Source organism: Lissotriton vulgaris, chromosome 8, assembly GCF_964263255.1.
Source record: "Lissotriton vulgaris chromosome 8, aLisVul1.2, whole genome shotgun sequence".
Lineage (NCBI taxonomy): Eukaryota > Metazoa > Chordata > Amphibia > Caudata > Salamandridae > Lissotriton > Lissotriton vulgaris.
The window spans coordinates 593584510-593598925 of NC_141696.1; the positions used below are offsets into that span (position 1 = coordinate 593584510).

Sequence of the window (14416 nt, forward strand, 5' to 3'; positions counted from 1 at the left end):
GGTTTTCAGCGTCTTCGGCTCTTTTATTTAGCTCCGTCATGTGATATTGTAGGCGGGTCACTTGGTCCTGTAGTTGGTGGATGTCCTCTTCCACTGTGGAGAGGCGGGACTCCGCTTCCGAGATGCGGTCTAGGTCTTGCCAGACAAGGGACACGTCCAAGTCTGAACGTAACCTGCAACGATCAGTTTGTTCACTGATCACCACTTGGAGAATTAGATTTTACTTTTAGTGGGCTTAAACTATCGTTTGATTCTTTGTATTAAGTGTAGAAGCAGAGTTTCTTGTCTCAGACATGTGACAGTTAGTTGGCTGTGCTTCTATACAAAAAAGTATTTTGTGTTTTTCTTTTAGCAGAAAATATTTTCTACACTTTGGCTTTGATGTGTGATACACCACTTTTGATGAGAAAAGGTATGCAGTATGAACAAGGTGATTTTCCCTGGATGTGTACTGTGTCAAGCTATTCGAAGGGAAGGGTGAAATCTGCCACCCACAACTGGTTCCAAAGAACAATAAAGTGCTTGCAGGTAAGTGCAACGTACCCAAAATTATGGTGTAATTAATATTGTATTATTGGCACCGATGTTCTAGCGGTAACATAGTATGGAAATAAAACATTAATTTTGTGATGGTGGTTTTCTTGTGTTCCTACTGTAAGACCCAAAGGATATCAAAATTATTTTACAGGATGTGGTTTTGTGAAGGTATAATTCTTTGTGTAATACAAAGTTATTCCTTCGCCTCAAAATTACCGATACCTGGGTAAATTCTGGTGCTGGAATATCTTGCCCACCATATGGAATGAGCATCTAAGTGTTTTTACTTCTGCCTCCGTCTCCAATGGATGTTAGCGCAAATAAGCGGCTTTTACCAAGGCTATTAAAGAAAGGAATTCATTGATTAATCTTTTGACATGACTTCATACCTTCACTAAATATATGAAAGTATTATGGGTAATCTTTTCTAATTCTGTAAAATGTCATATTTGTACTATTTTTATTAAGATATGGAATTTTGATTTTATGTATATTCCGAGTAAATCTATATTTAATTGACTTGAGATGGTTGAAAAAGTGACAGCATCGCTAGAGCTAAATCCCCCCCCCCCCCCGTTGCTATTCTGCGGGCAAGAATCCAGACCGGATTCATAGGAGGGCGGTCTATAGTTAATGCCAAAGTTGTCCGGTGCTGTGCCTGAAAGCACGATTAAAATCACTTCCTGTGTCCAAATGCCTCTATTATAGCAGACCATGTGATCCACCCAATATGTTGTTAATTTAGCCTATCTACCAACAGTTTTGGACTCTTGAATTTCCAGAGAAATTGAGAAGCTGATTACACCTCATTAGGTAAAGAGTCAGTGCTGCTAAATGGCATACAGTTTACAATGAGCACATTTGACTCAGATCGTGTTGCTAGGATGATTTGGAAATATTTGAGGCCTGAAAATGTAAATGGGTTGCTCATGATGATTTTTATTGAAGTTAACAAACGCACATCCATCAATGTAGCATGCATTTATTTTTTGCTCCACTAATATGACTCTGGCTTCTGAAACACAAGATTTAAGGGCTGCCATGTATTTACTGAATTGACTAGAGTTGGCTGGTGAGGTAACCAGATGCAGACGTGACAATCGTGCAGAATACTAACCTGTTCACTAGCTCTTAATTTGTGCAGGTGGTATGCACAACACTTATTTTTAGGTTACCTGGATTTATTTCTCATCATCAGTCTTTGACCTGTTTCAAGAGGGAGAAAACAGGAAAGGGTGACAGAAAGGAAGAGAAAGATAGGAAAAGAGAGAAATGGAAGAAATGGAGATGAAAATGAACGTGCAAGAGTTTGAGAAATAGACAGTTGAGGGTGGAGGAAGTAAGACATAAGGTGGAATTATGACTTGTGTTGCCTTAATGTTCGCGCCGTGTGTGTGTGTGTGTTTTTTCACAGAAAAACAGATTTCCGGAACGTTATAGTTGGGAAATAGAATTTTTTTTAAACTATAAATTCACAAAAAACACAAAGGTTACAGGGACGTTATAGTTGTGTTCAGACTTTACACACACAAAACCATAGAAATTCAGCACTTATAGTTATCTCAAGAAACTATAACTTGTGCACTAAGTTAACTATAACTCGCGCCTCTGCCATGCACAGTTTTCTCAACAATAATTTTATTGTAAATGTTGCAGTGGTATTATCAGATGTTATAGAAGATGACATGGCTGATGTAATTGATGGGGTAATTGGGAGGTCATGGCGAGAGCTTGACTTTGTGTTTGCTGCTGCTTGGTGGAGATTTAAAATTGCTCCTGCCAAGCGAGAGCAAACACAGGTTTCACTACCCTCAGAAACCGCTTGTCCCAGGAGTAGGCACCATGAGACAAAGCATATGAGCCGGCCCTGGGGGATGGGGTCCCCAGGCCCAACAACTACTCTAGGAGGGGTCTGAAATCAGCCTGGAAAGTGGGAATGCGTGTTTTTCTCCCCCTTTTTGACTATGGCCAGACAACAGGGGATGGGGTCCCCGGGCTGAAATCAGCCCAGGGAGGGGTGTTGTCCGGCACCTCTTCTCTTAATTGGAGGTGCCCCGGGGATGGGGTCCCCGGGGCTGAAATCAGCCTGGGGAGGGGGTCCACGCTAAACTCCCTCCCCCCAAATATACAAATATATATATTGTTCCTCCCGGCACCTGGACCTCCAGCAAACTTTAAAAAAAGAAAAAGTGGGGGAAGACCGCGCTTGTGTTTTTAAAAAATAAAATAAAAAATTTGCAGCAAATCTTCAGATTCTCGGCAAATTCACTGCAGGCCTATGGGGTCAGGGTATTACTACCCTGCACCCTTGTATTTTTTTTTTTGTGTGTTTTTCTTGGGACTCAAGCTGAGTCCCAAGATGGCTGCCACCACTTCCTGGTTGAAGTGGTGGCAGCAGCTAATTACAGTATTGCTCTCACCATGTGGCTTTGCAAATCCAGCGCGGTGGACCCGCGTCTCTAGATGTACATCTTTTTTTTTTTTTTAATTGCTCAAAAACTACTGTACAGGTTTACACCACTTTACAAAAAGCACTTTGTCTGGAACAAAATCTAGCTTTCTGCCAAATTTGGTGGTGGTCTCTTCAGCGGTTTGGGCTGCAGTTGCCAATAGGTAGTTATAGTTAGGACCTTGTTTCCATATGAAAAGTGTTTTTTTGTTTTGCTGATAATTTTGGTGCCATTCGACTAATGTTCACAAATTTTTCAAATTTTTGCCAGTTACTTCAACTGCTGTCTGTAAAGTTTTGGGGATTTCGGTCAAGCGGGGGCCAAGGAAAGCGGTGGAGGGCCCAAAACGCATTTTACCCATACAATTTCCTACACGGATTTTAGTCACGACTACAGCCTGAACCACTCAACTGAATTGCACCAAGAGCTAGATCTTGGTCCAGAGCGAGCGCTTTTTGTAATGTGGGGGAAATATGTTGAGTAGCTTTATAGTTTTTTAAAGTAAAATGCTTTATCTATATTTGGAGATGCAGATCCACTGTGGCAGACTGCAGAGCCATGAGCCAAAACAGTGTCGTGATTGGATTGCCGCAACCTGAGAGGAAATTTGCAGCTGCCATTTTGCGTATCGGGACTCTGTTACCAGGGAGGAAAATAAAATGTAAAAGTGATAGAGGTCAGAATGGAGGTACCCTGAACCTGTTGGACTGATAGAGGGGTCTGAGAGTGGCCCCTCATGGGCAAGAAATTGACCCAAAATGTTTTTTTCCTAGTTCACGATAGTCTGCGGATCCACCGTGGTGCTCAGCACGACCCCCCTGTGTGCTCTGTGGAGGATATGTGGATCCAGAACCAAATTAAAAAAATGCACACACCCTCAGACAGACTCTCACACCTACTAACACGCTCACTCACAGACCTACACACCATCTCACAGACCCACACAACTACTTACGCACCCACTCACATGCCTACTTAAACACCCACAAAACCATCCACCCACACATACACACCCATACAGCCACTCTTGTACCACTCACAGAACCACAAAACCACACTCTCACTCACAGACCCACACAGTCACTCACACAAAAAACACACACTTATTCACTCATGCACACACATCCAATCACACACGCATCCAATCACACACGCATCCAATCACACACGCATCCAATCACACACGCATCCAATCACACACGCATCCAATCACACACGCATCCAATCACACACGCATCCAATCACACACACATCCACTCACACACACATCCACTCACACACACATCCACTCACACACACATTCACTCACACACACATTCACTCACACACACATTCACTCACACACACATTCACTCACACACACATTCACTCACACACACATTCACTCACACCCATACAGCCACTCACACCCACATTCACTCACACCCATACAGCCACTCACACCCGTACATCCACTCACAGAACCACAAAATTGATCAAACACCCACTCACTGACCCACACACCCTCTCACACACCACCACTCATACATCCATCACTCACACATCCCTACAGCCAATCAGGCACCCACTCAGACCTGCAAAACCTCTCGCACACCCACTCACACAACACCAGTCACACACCCACTCTTAGACCCTCACATCCCCTCATACATCCACTTACACGCCCATATAACCACTTGCACACCCATACTGCCACCAACACACCCACTCAGATTTAAAAAAACACTACCCCCACTCAGACCCACACAGCTACTCATTCACCTACTCAGACACCCATGCAGCCACTCGCACACCTATATAGCTACTCACATACCCACACAGTCGTTCACACACCCACACACGCACGCACACACACGGAGAAATACATTTATAGAAATTGCAATAGCTTATGTTTGTACTAAATGTGTTGTTTTAGTATTGAATGTATGCTTTTGTTTGGGAGCGAATCCATACAATGAATGTAAAAAAAGACTTGGTGCATTGCATTTATAGAAAGACTATATAAGTTACCTTACCCTTATCTTTTAATTTTTAGTTTTAAAATATGTAATGAGAATGAATGTGTGAATAAAATGTATTTATAAACTTTTGAAAATGTACATTAGTAAATTGAACTCATGGGTCAAATAGTAGTATAATTTATATTTAGAAAAAAAGTTGAAATTCAGTAAAAAACATAGGTGACAGGGACGTTATAGTTGGGAAATAGCATTAAAAAAGTAGAAATTCACTGAAGAAAAAAACGGTTTTGCAGCGTGAATCTTTTCTGGATTCACATGCTGTACATTATTTCGCCAATTGGGTCTGGCATTGTTGTATTTGTCCTTTTTTTGTGTTTTGTTTTTCTTAGTGGGCGTGAACACACCACCATTTGATGTCCTCCTGTGACATCGACGTGCTTCCTCTGGAAGCTTCCTCCTTAGGTCACTATCTTCAGATTCTTTTTTTCAGCCGCCGAGTCTGGAATATTACTGAAGGAGCTCCAGGAAGTTGGAGTGAAGAATCAACGAAAATAACAGGAAATGAGAGGAAGACTTCAAAAAATGACAAATCAAGGTATTGCACAGCAAATCGAGGTGCAGAGTAGGGAAAAGACAACTTCATCAACGCCTTACAGGAAATGCATACAGGGTGCTCCCTGTACGTGGTAATTGACAAAACACCATTAAAGGTTTGCTTTAATTGCCACCAAAAGTACACCCAGAAGGACCAGCAGCCGGTCTGCAATCCCTGCTTACCAGTCGATCACCGAAGTGAAGACTGCAACGCGCGCTCGGCGTTTGCCCCAAAGACTTTGAGAGTAAGAGAGAGGCTGAGAAGAGCCAACTACAACATGTAAGGCCAGGGTGCTGCACCATCACTGAGAGACCTGGGCCTCTCCAGCGACGACTAGGACAATGTTGCGGAAGGGCCGTAGGCGGACACAGATATTAACATTCAAGTCTTGGAGGTCAAAAAGAAGACTTTGTGAGAAGTAAGAGAACAGTCGGTCTCAAAAACAGCACTTGAGTCCTGAAAGATGGACTCAAACAAGGCACGATGCTCGCATCAACTGATAAGGCGCTGTCGACCACGAACAAAAGGCCAGAAGGGTTTGATGTCGAAACTCGTAGCAGAAAAAGCTCCATCGAGCGCAAAGAGAAGGTCAGAAAGTCTTGATGCCGAGACGCACGCTTCGGAGATGGAGCAGAAAAAGAAACAACTAGAAGCCGAAATGGCCAGTATCTTACAACGTAAGAAGGAATACGACGACAGCTTGAAGAAATTCCAGATACTGCTGAAAACCTCGACAGAAAAGGAGACAGGCGTCGAGGAACTAGAGTCCCCCGATGACACCTGAACCGTTTGATAACCAAGAAGAATTCTTTTTTGAGGAAGAAGAGCAAATCAATAAGTAGTCTGAAACCTCAGAGGTTCAAGACCTACAGTGACACGACCTCGACACAGACTCTCCTGAGGAAGCTGCCTTCCCCTCCTTAAGTCATTGGAATGTACAATCAGGTCATCAATAAGGCAGCAGAGACTTATGGGATCCAACTCGAAGAAGAAAAGCCTCAATCGTGTTTCTTACTCAAGACATTAATGCCTACTGTGATGGGGCGGCGGGTCGTCCCGGTACGAGTAAGAATGAGGAGCCGTTTTACGTGACTGGTGGTCAGCTGTTCCTCTCTCGCCTTTTTCCCTCCAGCAGCCTTCGCCTCTTCCTGAGGGAAACCCTTTATCCTCCTAACAGACCATGCACCCTTAAAATGGATGTACCAGAACCGGACTGTAAATCCCAGAGTGCTTAGATGGTTCCTCTCCCTCCAACCCTATTCCTTTGAGGTTCAACATAAAAAGGGCAAGTACAATGGAAATGCTGACTATCTCTCACGAGTCTTTCCTCTCCCCGATCGGGGGACTCCAAGGGGGGAGGGGTGTGGGGCGGTGGGTCGTCCCGGTACGAGTAAGAATGAGGAGCCCGTTTTACGTGACTGGTGGTCAGCTGTTCCTCTCTCGCCTTTTTCCTTCCAGCAGCCTTCGCCTCTTCCTGTGGCGGAGTGGACCAACCATGACTCTGTGGACCCTTGGGAATGTGAAGTAGAAACTGAACAGTGTCCCTTTAAGCCTGACTACCTTGAGAACGAGACCCCGACCATCGTGAACGTCGACACGTCAAAAGAAGGAAGATCCCGGAAGACGCCGGAAGACTTTCACCCGGAGGACGAGAGCAGTGTGGAGTGGAGACCGAGTGAGGAGCAGACCTTGACCGGGCGAGTGGAAGACGACAAGCCAGGAGGCCAACGTTTCCGTGAAGCGCCCCGCCACGCTCACGTGGGAGGAGCGTGCCTTTCCAAGGTACGGGGCAAAGTTGCGGGGTGGGCGGGTTGGAGTGGTTAGACCACTGTGTATATACCGCCTGGTCGACCCCCTGCCCCCTTCCCTCACGAGCACTACTGCCGTTCGTTTGTGTAAATATTGAGCACAAGGTTTCCCTCACTCCCGGTCCCTACACGGAGCGTGTTGAACTTCTCCCTGATACCGTTGTTTCTGTTTTTTTCCTTTTGGGTGGCGCTCTCCCGGACTTCGCGTGGAGGTCGTCTGTGACGACATCACTCTGGCTGCAACACCACCTAGTCAACGCCGGAACACCCTGGAACTACCAAGTTTTCCTAGAGGCGTCAGAACGGAGCCTGACAAGATTGCCCGCATAAGACTGTCCAATCGTAGAAAAAAGGCTTACTTAAAAATAAAACCCTCTCTAAAAGCACTTTTCCAGCCTGCTGACTCCGTTACTGCTCCCGCGAACCCCACCCCAATACAAGTGGTGTCAGAAGTGGGATCTCCATCCGAGTCCATCTGGGATCCCGAGATGGACGCCCTTATCCAGCGTTTAATAAAAGGACAGGAAAAACTGGAGTGGGCCGTAGAGAGACAATTGACAGCGGCTCAGGCTGACCGAGACCTGTTTAAAAACACCGTCACAGCCCAACTGGAATGTATGCAAAAGACAGTGACTACCCCCACAGGCGTAGTACATGTAGAGAGTAGGAGCCATACACCTAATCCCTCAGGAATCGCCCTCCAGAAATATGTACATGGAGAAGACCCGGATGCGTTTCTTATGAATTTTGAGAGAGCTGCGAGAGCCCTGTGTTGGCCGTAAGAGAAATGGCCTTTTTTCATGGCACCTTTACTAACAGGAGAGGCTCAGTTTGCGTACCAGGTAGCCAATCCTGCAGGAAACGCTCCCTATACCCTCATCAAAAACGTAATCCTGGACCATTTGGGGCTGGACCCCGAAGCGTACCGAGTACGGTTCAGAAAGGAGAAGGGTGCTGCCGCTGAGAACCCCAATACATTGTTTTTCAGACTAAAGATGATGGCTGACAAGTGGCTAAAACCGGAGACCAGCTCAAAAGAAGACATCTTAGCCAAGATCTATTTGGAGCAGTTTATGGAGGCCCTTCCATATGGGTCGCAGAGGTGGTTGAGGCAACATTCGGGGTTGACAGTAGAACAAGCTATTGAGATGCATGCCAATTATGCCAGAGCACAACCCCGTGGGTCGGGGTGGGAAACAGAGAGACACTCCAAGCACGTGATACCACCAAAACTAGAGAAGAAAACCAAGACGGTGACGGACCCGGTCAGACCCAGACCAATGAGAATGGAATCCCCAATGACTCGTGGACCGCAATGTTTTGAATGTGGCGAATGGGGCCACATTGCCCGGATGTGTCCTCGGAAACATCAGACGGAGGAACCCATGGAATTGGGCTATCTTCCAAAAACTGTCCTATACTCCGCCGAGATGGGGACGTCTTTTTACGTGAGTATAAACATTAATGACAATGAGGTGAGGGCCCTGTTAGATTCTGGCTGTAAACAGTCTGTGGTTCAAGAACGCCTGGTTCTTCCCAAACAGTACGTCCCCAACACCCTAGTTCATATTCGTTGTGTCCATGGAAACGTCAAGCCGTACCCCTTAGCACAGGTCGTCATACGGCCAAAGGACAAACCTGCCTGTCTAGTGAAAGTGGGTGTAGTGGACTCACTCCCCGAAGATGTAATTTTAGGGGTAGACAACCCCGAGTTTCTAGCCCTGTTTCGGAAGAAGTTGAATCTTCAGTATCCAACGATGGTGGACCCTCAACCAGCACTCCTAATGCCTGATCCTTGGATCATGGACCGTAATTTCAAGTTTGCACAAGCTGAGGATAGAACACTGTACAATGCATGGGAAGCCGCCCACATTGCACAAGATAAACCTGATGCTCCGTTTCCCCGGTTTACTATACGAAAAGACCTCCTATATCGAGAAGCAGAAGCAGGAAGCACTCCACAACTCCTGGTACCGGTCTCTTTCAGAGAAAAAGTGTTGTTTTTTGCCCATGCACATTTGACAGCAGGACACGCCGGTAAGAAAAAGACTACCGAAAGTATACTCCGGCATTTTTACTGGCCAGGTATCTACAAGGATGTCCAGGAATATTGGAAGAAGTGTGACATTTGTCAAAGAAGGAACACGCACAGACCTCCGGCTGCGCCATTACAGCCCATGCCCATTATTGGGGTACCCTTTGAAAGGGTAGGAATGGAGTTGATCGGGCCCCTACCCAAGTCATCTAGGGGTCACCAGTACGCTCTAGTACTAGTCGACTACGCCACCAGGTTTATAGAAGCGTTTCCCTTACGAGCACCTACCACTGCCAATGTCTCAGAAAAACTGGTGGAGCTCTTTGCTAGAGTAGGATTTCCAAGAGAGATCCTTACTGATCAAGGAACTCCGTTTACATCTCGCCTGAGTGTGAGGAAGTGTGTAAGGCCTTCAATATACGGCATATAAAAACATCAGTTTATCATCCCCAGACCGATGGCCTGGTGGAACGATATAACCAAACCCTTAAGTCCACATTAAAGAAAATGCTGTCCACAAAAGGACCCTCATGGGATCGCTTGCTTCCCGTAGCACTATATGTGCTTAGAGCGCAAAAACAGAGTAGTCTAGGTTGTTCGGCTTTTGAATTACTATATGGGCGCCTCCCCAGGTCATTACTGGAAATCACAAAAGAAACCTGGGAAACCCAAGAGGCCGAAGAACAGAAAACGCTCCTGGAATACACGTCATAGCTAAGAGCTAAGTTGGGGAAACTTAGAGGTCTTGCCGAGACAAACCTGGAACAACAAAAAGAGAAACGAAAACGATATTATGACCGAGGAACCAAGTTGAGAACTCGCAAGATCGGAGAATGGGCGCTAGTGCTCCTTTCCACTCTTGCCAACAAAAAGGAGTGGATGGGACCCTATGAAGTGGTGGAAACTATAGGTAACACCACTTATAGATTACATCTTACACCTGGAAAAACACAATGCTACCACATTAACTTGTTGAAAAAGTGGATAGGACCCATTCCACGGGGCAACAACGTGGCACTCCCACTGAGCTCCGAAGATACATCTACCCTAGAGCTCCTCGTGGTCAACCCCGATCTATCTGAAAGGATGAGAGAGAGCCTCTTGGATGACCTAAAACCTCTATCATCTATCTTTTCGGACCTCCCGGGCAAAACTACGCTAGTGGAGCATTGTATTGAGACAATTCCGGGTAAAACGGTGAAACAGAGGCCGTACCGGATTCCCGCAGCCAGGCGTGCAGACCTGAGGAAAGAAGTCCTGGATATGTTGAACCTGGGTGTGATTCGACCCTCAAAGTGAGTGGGCGTCCCCAATTGTAATGGTTCCGAAACCCGATGGGTCAAAGAGATTTTGCATGGATTTCAGGGCCCTTAATGCAATTTTGACATTTGACGCATATCCCATACCCAGGGTCGACGAACTGGTGGAAAAGCTGGGTGATGCTGTGTTCATCACCACCCTTGACCTCACTAAAGGTTATTGGCAGGTGCCCCTCCGTGAACAAGACCGTAAGAAAACTGCCTTCTGCACAGAGGAAGGCCTCTATGAGTTTACAGTCCTTCCTTTTGGGCTCCACGGCGCCCCTGCCACTTTCCAGAGACTCATGAACTGTGTCTTTAAACCCTATTCATCATTTAGCTCGGCCTATCTAGATGACATTGTTATCTACAGCAAAACTTGGGAGGAGCATCTGAAACACATCAACACCATCTTGACGGCATTACAGCAAGCAGGCTTGCATGTCAATGCAAAGAAGTCCCGGGTGGCGTTTACTCGAGTCAACTACCTGGGATATGTATTGGGAGAAGGTACCATCGCGCCACAAGCAGAGAAGATCAAAGCCATTAAAAACACAGGTTTTCCGAGCAACAAAAGAGACGTAAGAGCATTTCTCGGCTTGATTGGATATTATAGGCGGTTTATACCTAACTTTGCGGAAATCGCTGCCCCTCTCACGGATCTTCTACGTAAGGATGTCAGACCCAAGGAAATTCAACAACCTTTCCTGGAGGCTCAGGATGCCTTTGAACGGTTAAAGAACATCATAACCAGTGCCCCTGTATTGGAGTCACCTAACTTTGAGAAAACCTTCATCCTTGCTACAGATGCATCCAATGTCGGTATAGGGGCCGTTCTGTCACAGCGAGGAGATGACGGTGTAGAACATCCCATACTGTATGCCAGTCGTAAGCTGTTTCCTAGAGAATGTAAATATTCCACAGTGGAACGAGAGTGTCTGGCCATTAAATGGGCCATTGAAAAACTACAATACTATCTGGAGGGGAAACCCTTTATCCTCCTAACAGACCATGCACCCTTAAAATGGATGTACCAGAACCGGACTGTAAATCCCAGAGTGCTTAGATGGTTCCTCTCCCTCCAACCCTATTCCTTTGAGGTTCAACATAAAAAGGGCAAGTACAATGGAAATGCTGACTATCTCTCACGAGTCTTTCCTCTCCCCGATCGGGGGACTCCAAGGGGGGAGGGGTGTGGGGCGGTGGGTCGTCCCGGTACGAGTAAGAATGAGGAGCCCGTTTTACGTGACTGGTGGTCAGCTGTTCCTCTCTCGCCTTTTTCCTTCCAGCAGCCTTCGCCTCTTCCTGTGGCGGAGTGGACCAACCATGACTCTGTGAACCCTTGGGAATGTGAAGTAGAAACTGGACAGTGTCCCTTTAAGCCTGACTACCTTGAACGAGACCCCGCCCATTGTGAACATCGACACGTCAAAAGAAGGAAGATCCCGGAAGACGCCGGAAGACTTTCCCCCGGAGGACGAGAGCGGTGTGGAGTGGAGACCGAGTGAGGAGCAGACCGTGACCGGACGAGTGGAAGAGGACAAGCCAGGAGGCCAACGTTTCCTTGAAGCGCCCCGCCACGCTCCCGCGGGAGGAGCGTGGCTTTCCAAGGTACGGGGCAAAGTTGCGGGGTGGGCGGGTTGGAGTGGTTAGACCACTGTGTATATACTGCCTAGTCGACCCCCTGACCCCTTCCCTCACGAGCACTACGTCCGTTTGTTTGTGTAAGTATTGAGCACAAGGTTTCCCTCACTCCCGGTCCCTACACGGAGCGTGTTGAACGTCTCCCTGATACCGTAGTTTCTGTTCCTTTCCTTTTGGGTGGCTCTCTCCTGGACTTCGCGTGGAGGTCGGCTGTGACGACATCTCTCTGGCTGCAACACCACCTGGTAAACGCCGGAACACCCTGGAACTACCAAGTTTTCCTACAGGCGTCAGAACGGAGCCTGACGAGATTGCCTGCATAAGACTGTCCAATCGTAGAAAAAAGGCTTTCTTAAAAATAAAACCCTCTCTGAAAGCACTTTTCCAGCCTGCTGACTCCGTTACTGCTCCCGCAAACCCCACCCCAGTACACCTACGCAGTCAAGAAGCCCATTCCTTCCCATGCTACCAAGTGGGCTGTACCAGGGGAAGGAGGTGTTTAAGGAGCCTCCCACTGGAGTGGTGTGGCTCACTGGTTAGAGGCGGCAGACCCGTAAGCAGAAAACGGCCTGTGACTAGGGTTCAATACCCGACGCGGCAGGGTCGTGGACCAGGGTCAAACAGACTCGATAATTCTCGCCTTGGTGCCTACTCTAACCAGGGAACACACTCGGCAACTCTGGGCATTAAGCTTGCCTCATCTCTACAACGGCCCCCCACAGACGCCGGGGATGCCTGGTTTCACCTTGGCGATACCCAGAAAGGGACCATCTCACAGGGAAAACCAGGACGGGTTCCCCAGCGGTCTTCAGCGCCAGGATACTCCTTGGAGTCACAGTGCGCTTTACAAGTACACCCACACCCACCCACGTGTAAGGCAGTCATGCCTAGGGGAGAGAAAAAGTATAAACACTCCTCCTAGGACCCAATTTACATCAAAGGATGAGTTGCAGCTGACTCCATAATAGCCATGGCCAGGAAAAGGGCTAATGTACCGACCACAACGGATCCACCGCCAGATAAAGAAAGCAAAAGAATGGACATTATGGGGAGAAAGGTCAAAAGAAGTGCAGTGAACCAGTGGTGCATCACCAATTCCAATGCCTTACTAAACAGATATGCATACTATACCTGGGAGGAGGTAGATTGTTCGAAACACCTACCTGAGCAATATCAGAGAAGGGCAAGCCACCTGGTAGAAGAGGGGAAAAACATTTCATAGCAGAAACAGCTATGTTGTTCCAAGAAGTACAAGAGCAAAAAATGTAAAAATATAAAGCGAAAGAAGCAATAGAGCATGTACCATGCAAAGAAATGAACAAAGAAATGCACTCTGAGTATTTCCTAATTCAAAAAATAGACTGAACGATGCATCCTATATTAGACCTCTGATTCCTCAACAAATTTGAGAAAATTCAAAATGACCACCCTGCAAGACGTAATACCTCAATTGCAAGAAGGAGACTACATGGCGACGTTAGACTTGAAGGATGCATATCTGCGCATCCCCATGAACAGCAAAGACAAAAGACAATTAAAACTTGTGGTCAACAACACGCACTACCAATTCAAAGTGCTGGCATTTGGCCTAAAATCTGTGCCAAAGGTGTTCACAAAGTGCCTAGCAACAGTATCCGGACACTTAAGAAGACAGGGGGCCCATGTATACCCGCAATTAGACTACTGTACGTGCGCTCCTGTCTGTACCACAATCATCCTCAACCTTTGCTATCCATCCGGAACTGGGGCTGGGCTATGTTTCCGATTTGCCTGTTTGTCTGTGGCTTAAAACATTGTTTAATCCATATATAACACTGAATCCTCAGATCTTGCAGGATTGTGTTAAGCTGGATAAAGCTAGTAGCATCCTGTGGTTGTCTTATGTCAAACGTATGTTTTCCAAACTGGGGCGTCCTGAACTTTTAATACTACTAAGGGTATTAAACAAGAATTTACAATGCAATGGTTTTGCCTTTGTTAAAGTTAGAGCTATTGGCATTGCTCTTGACATTATTTTTATTTGTTTTTTTTTACATAAATAAATGGCATTGTCATTTACAATGCCACTAGCTTTATCTCGCAAATGAC

At 46.5% G+C, this 14416-nt stretch overlaps 1 protein-coding gene across 13 annotated transcripts in view; it reads left to right on the forward strand.

Annotated features, from left to right (window-relative positions):
- The window catches only part of ST3GAL6 (ST3 beta-galactoside alpha-2,3-sialyltransferase 6), a 614303-nt gene that overhangs the window by 283406 nt on the left and 316481 nt on the right, over positions 1-14416 (forward strand). For 5 of the 13 annotated variants that reach the window (XM_086934432.1, XM_086934439.1, XM_086934440.1 and 2 more), the window contains one exon: positions 353-528. The exons of 3 other annotated variants lie outside the window; for them this stretch is intronic. The gene's annotated coding sequence lies outside the window, so the exon portion shown is untranslated. The remainder of the gene's footprint in view (positions 1-352; positions 529-14416) is intronic. 5 more of the 13 variants (XM_086934442.1, XM_086934435.1, XM_086934441.1 and 2 more) reach the window with 1 other exon arrangement.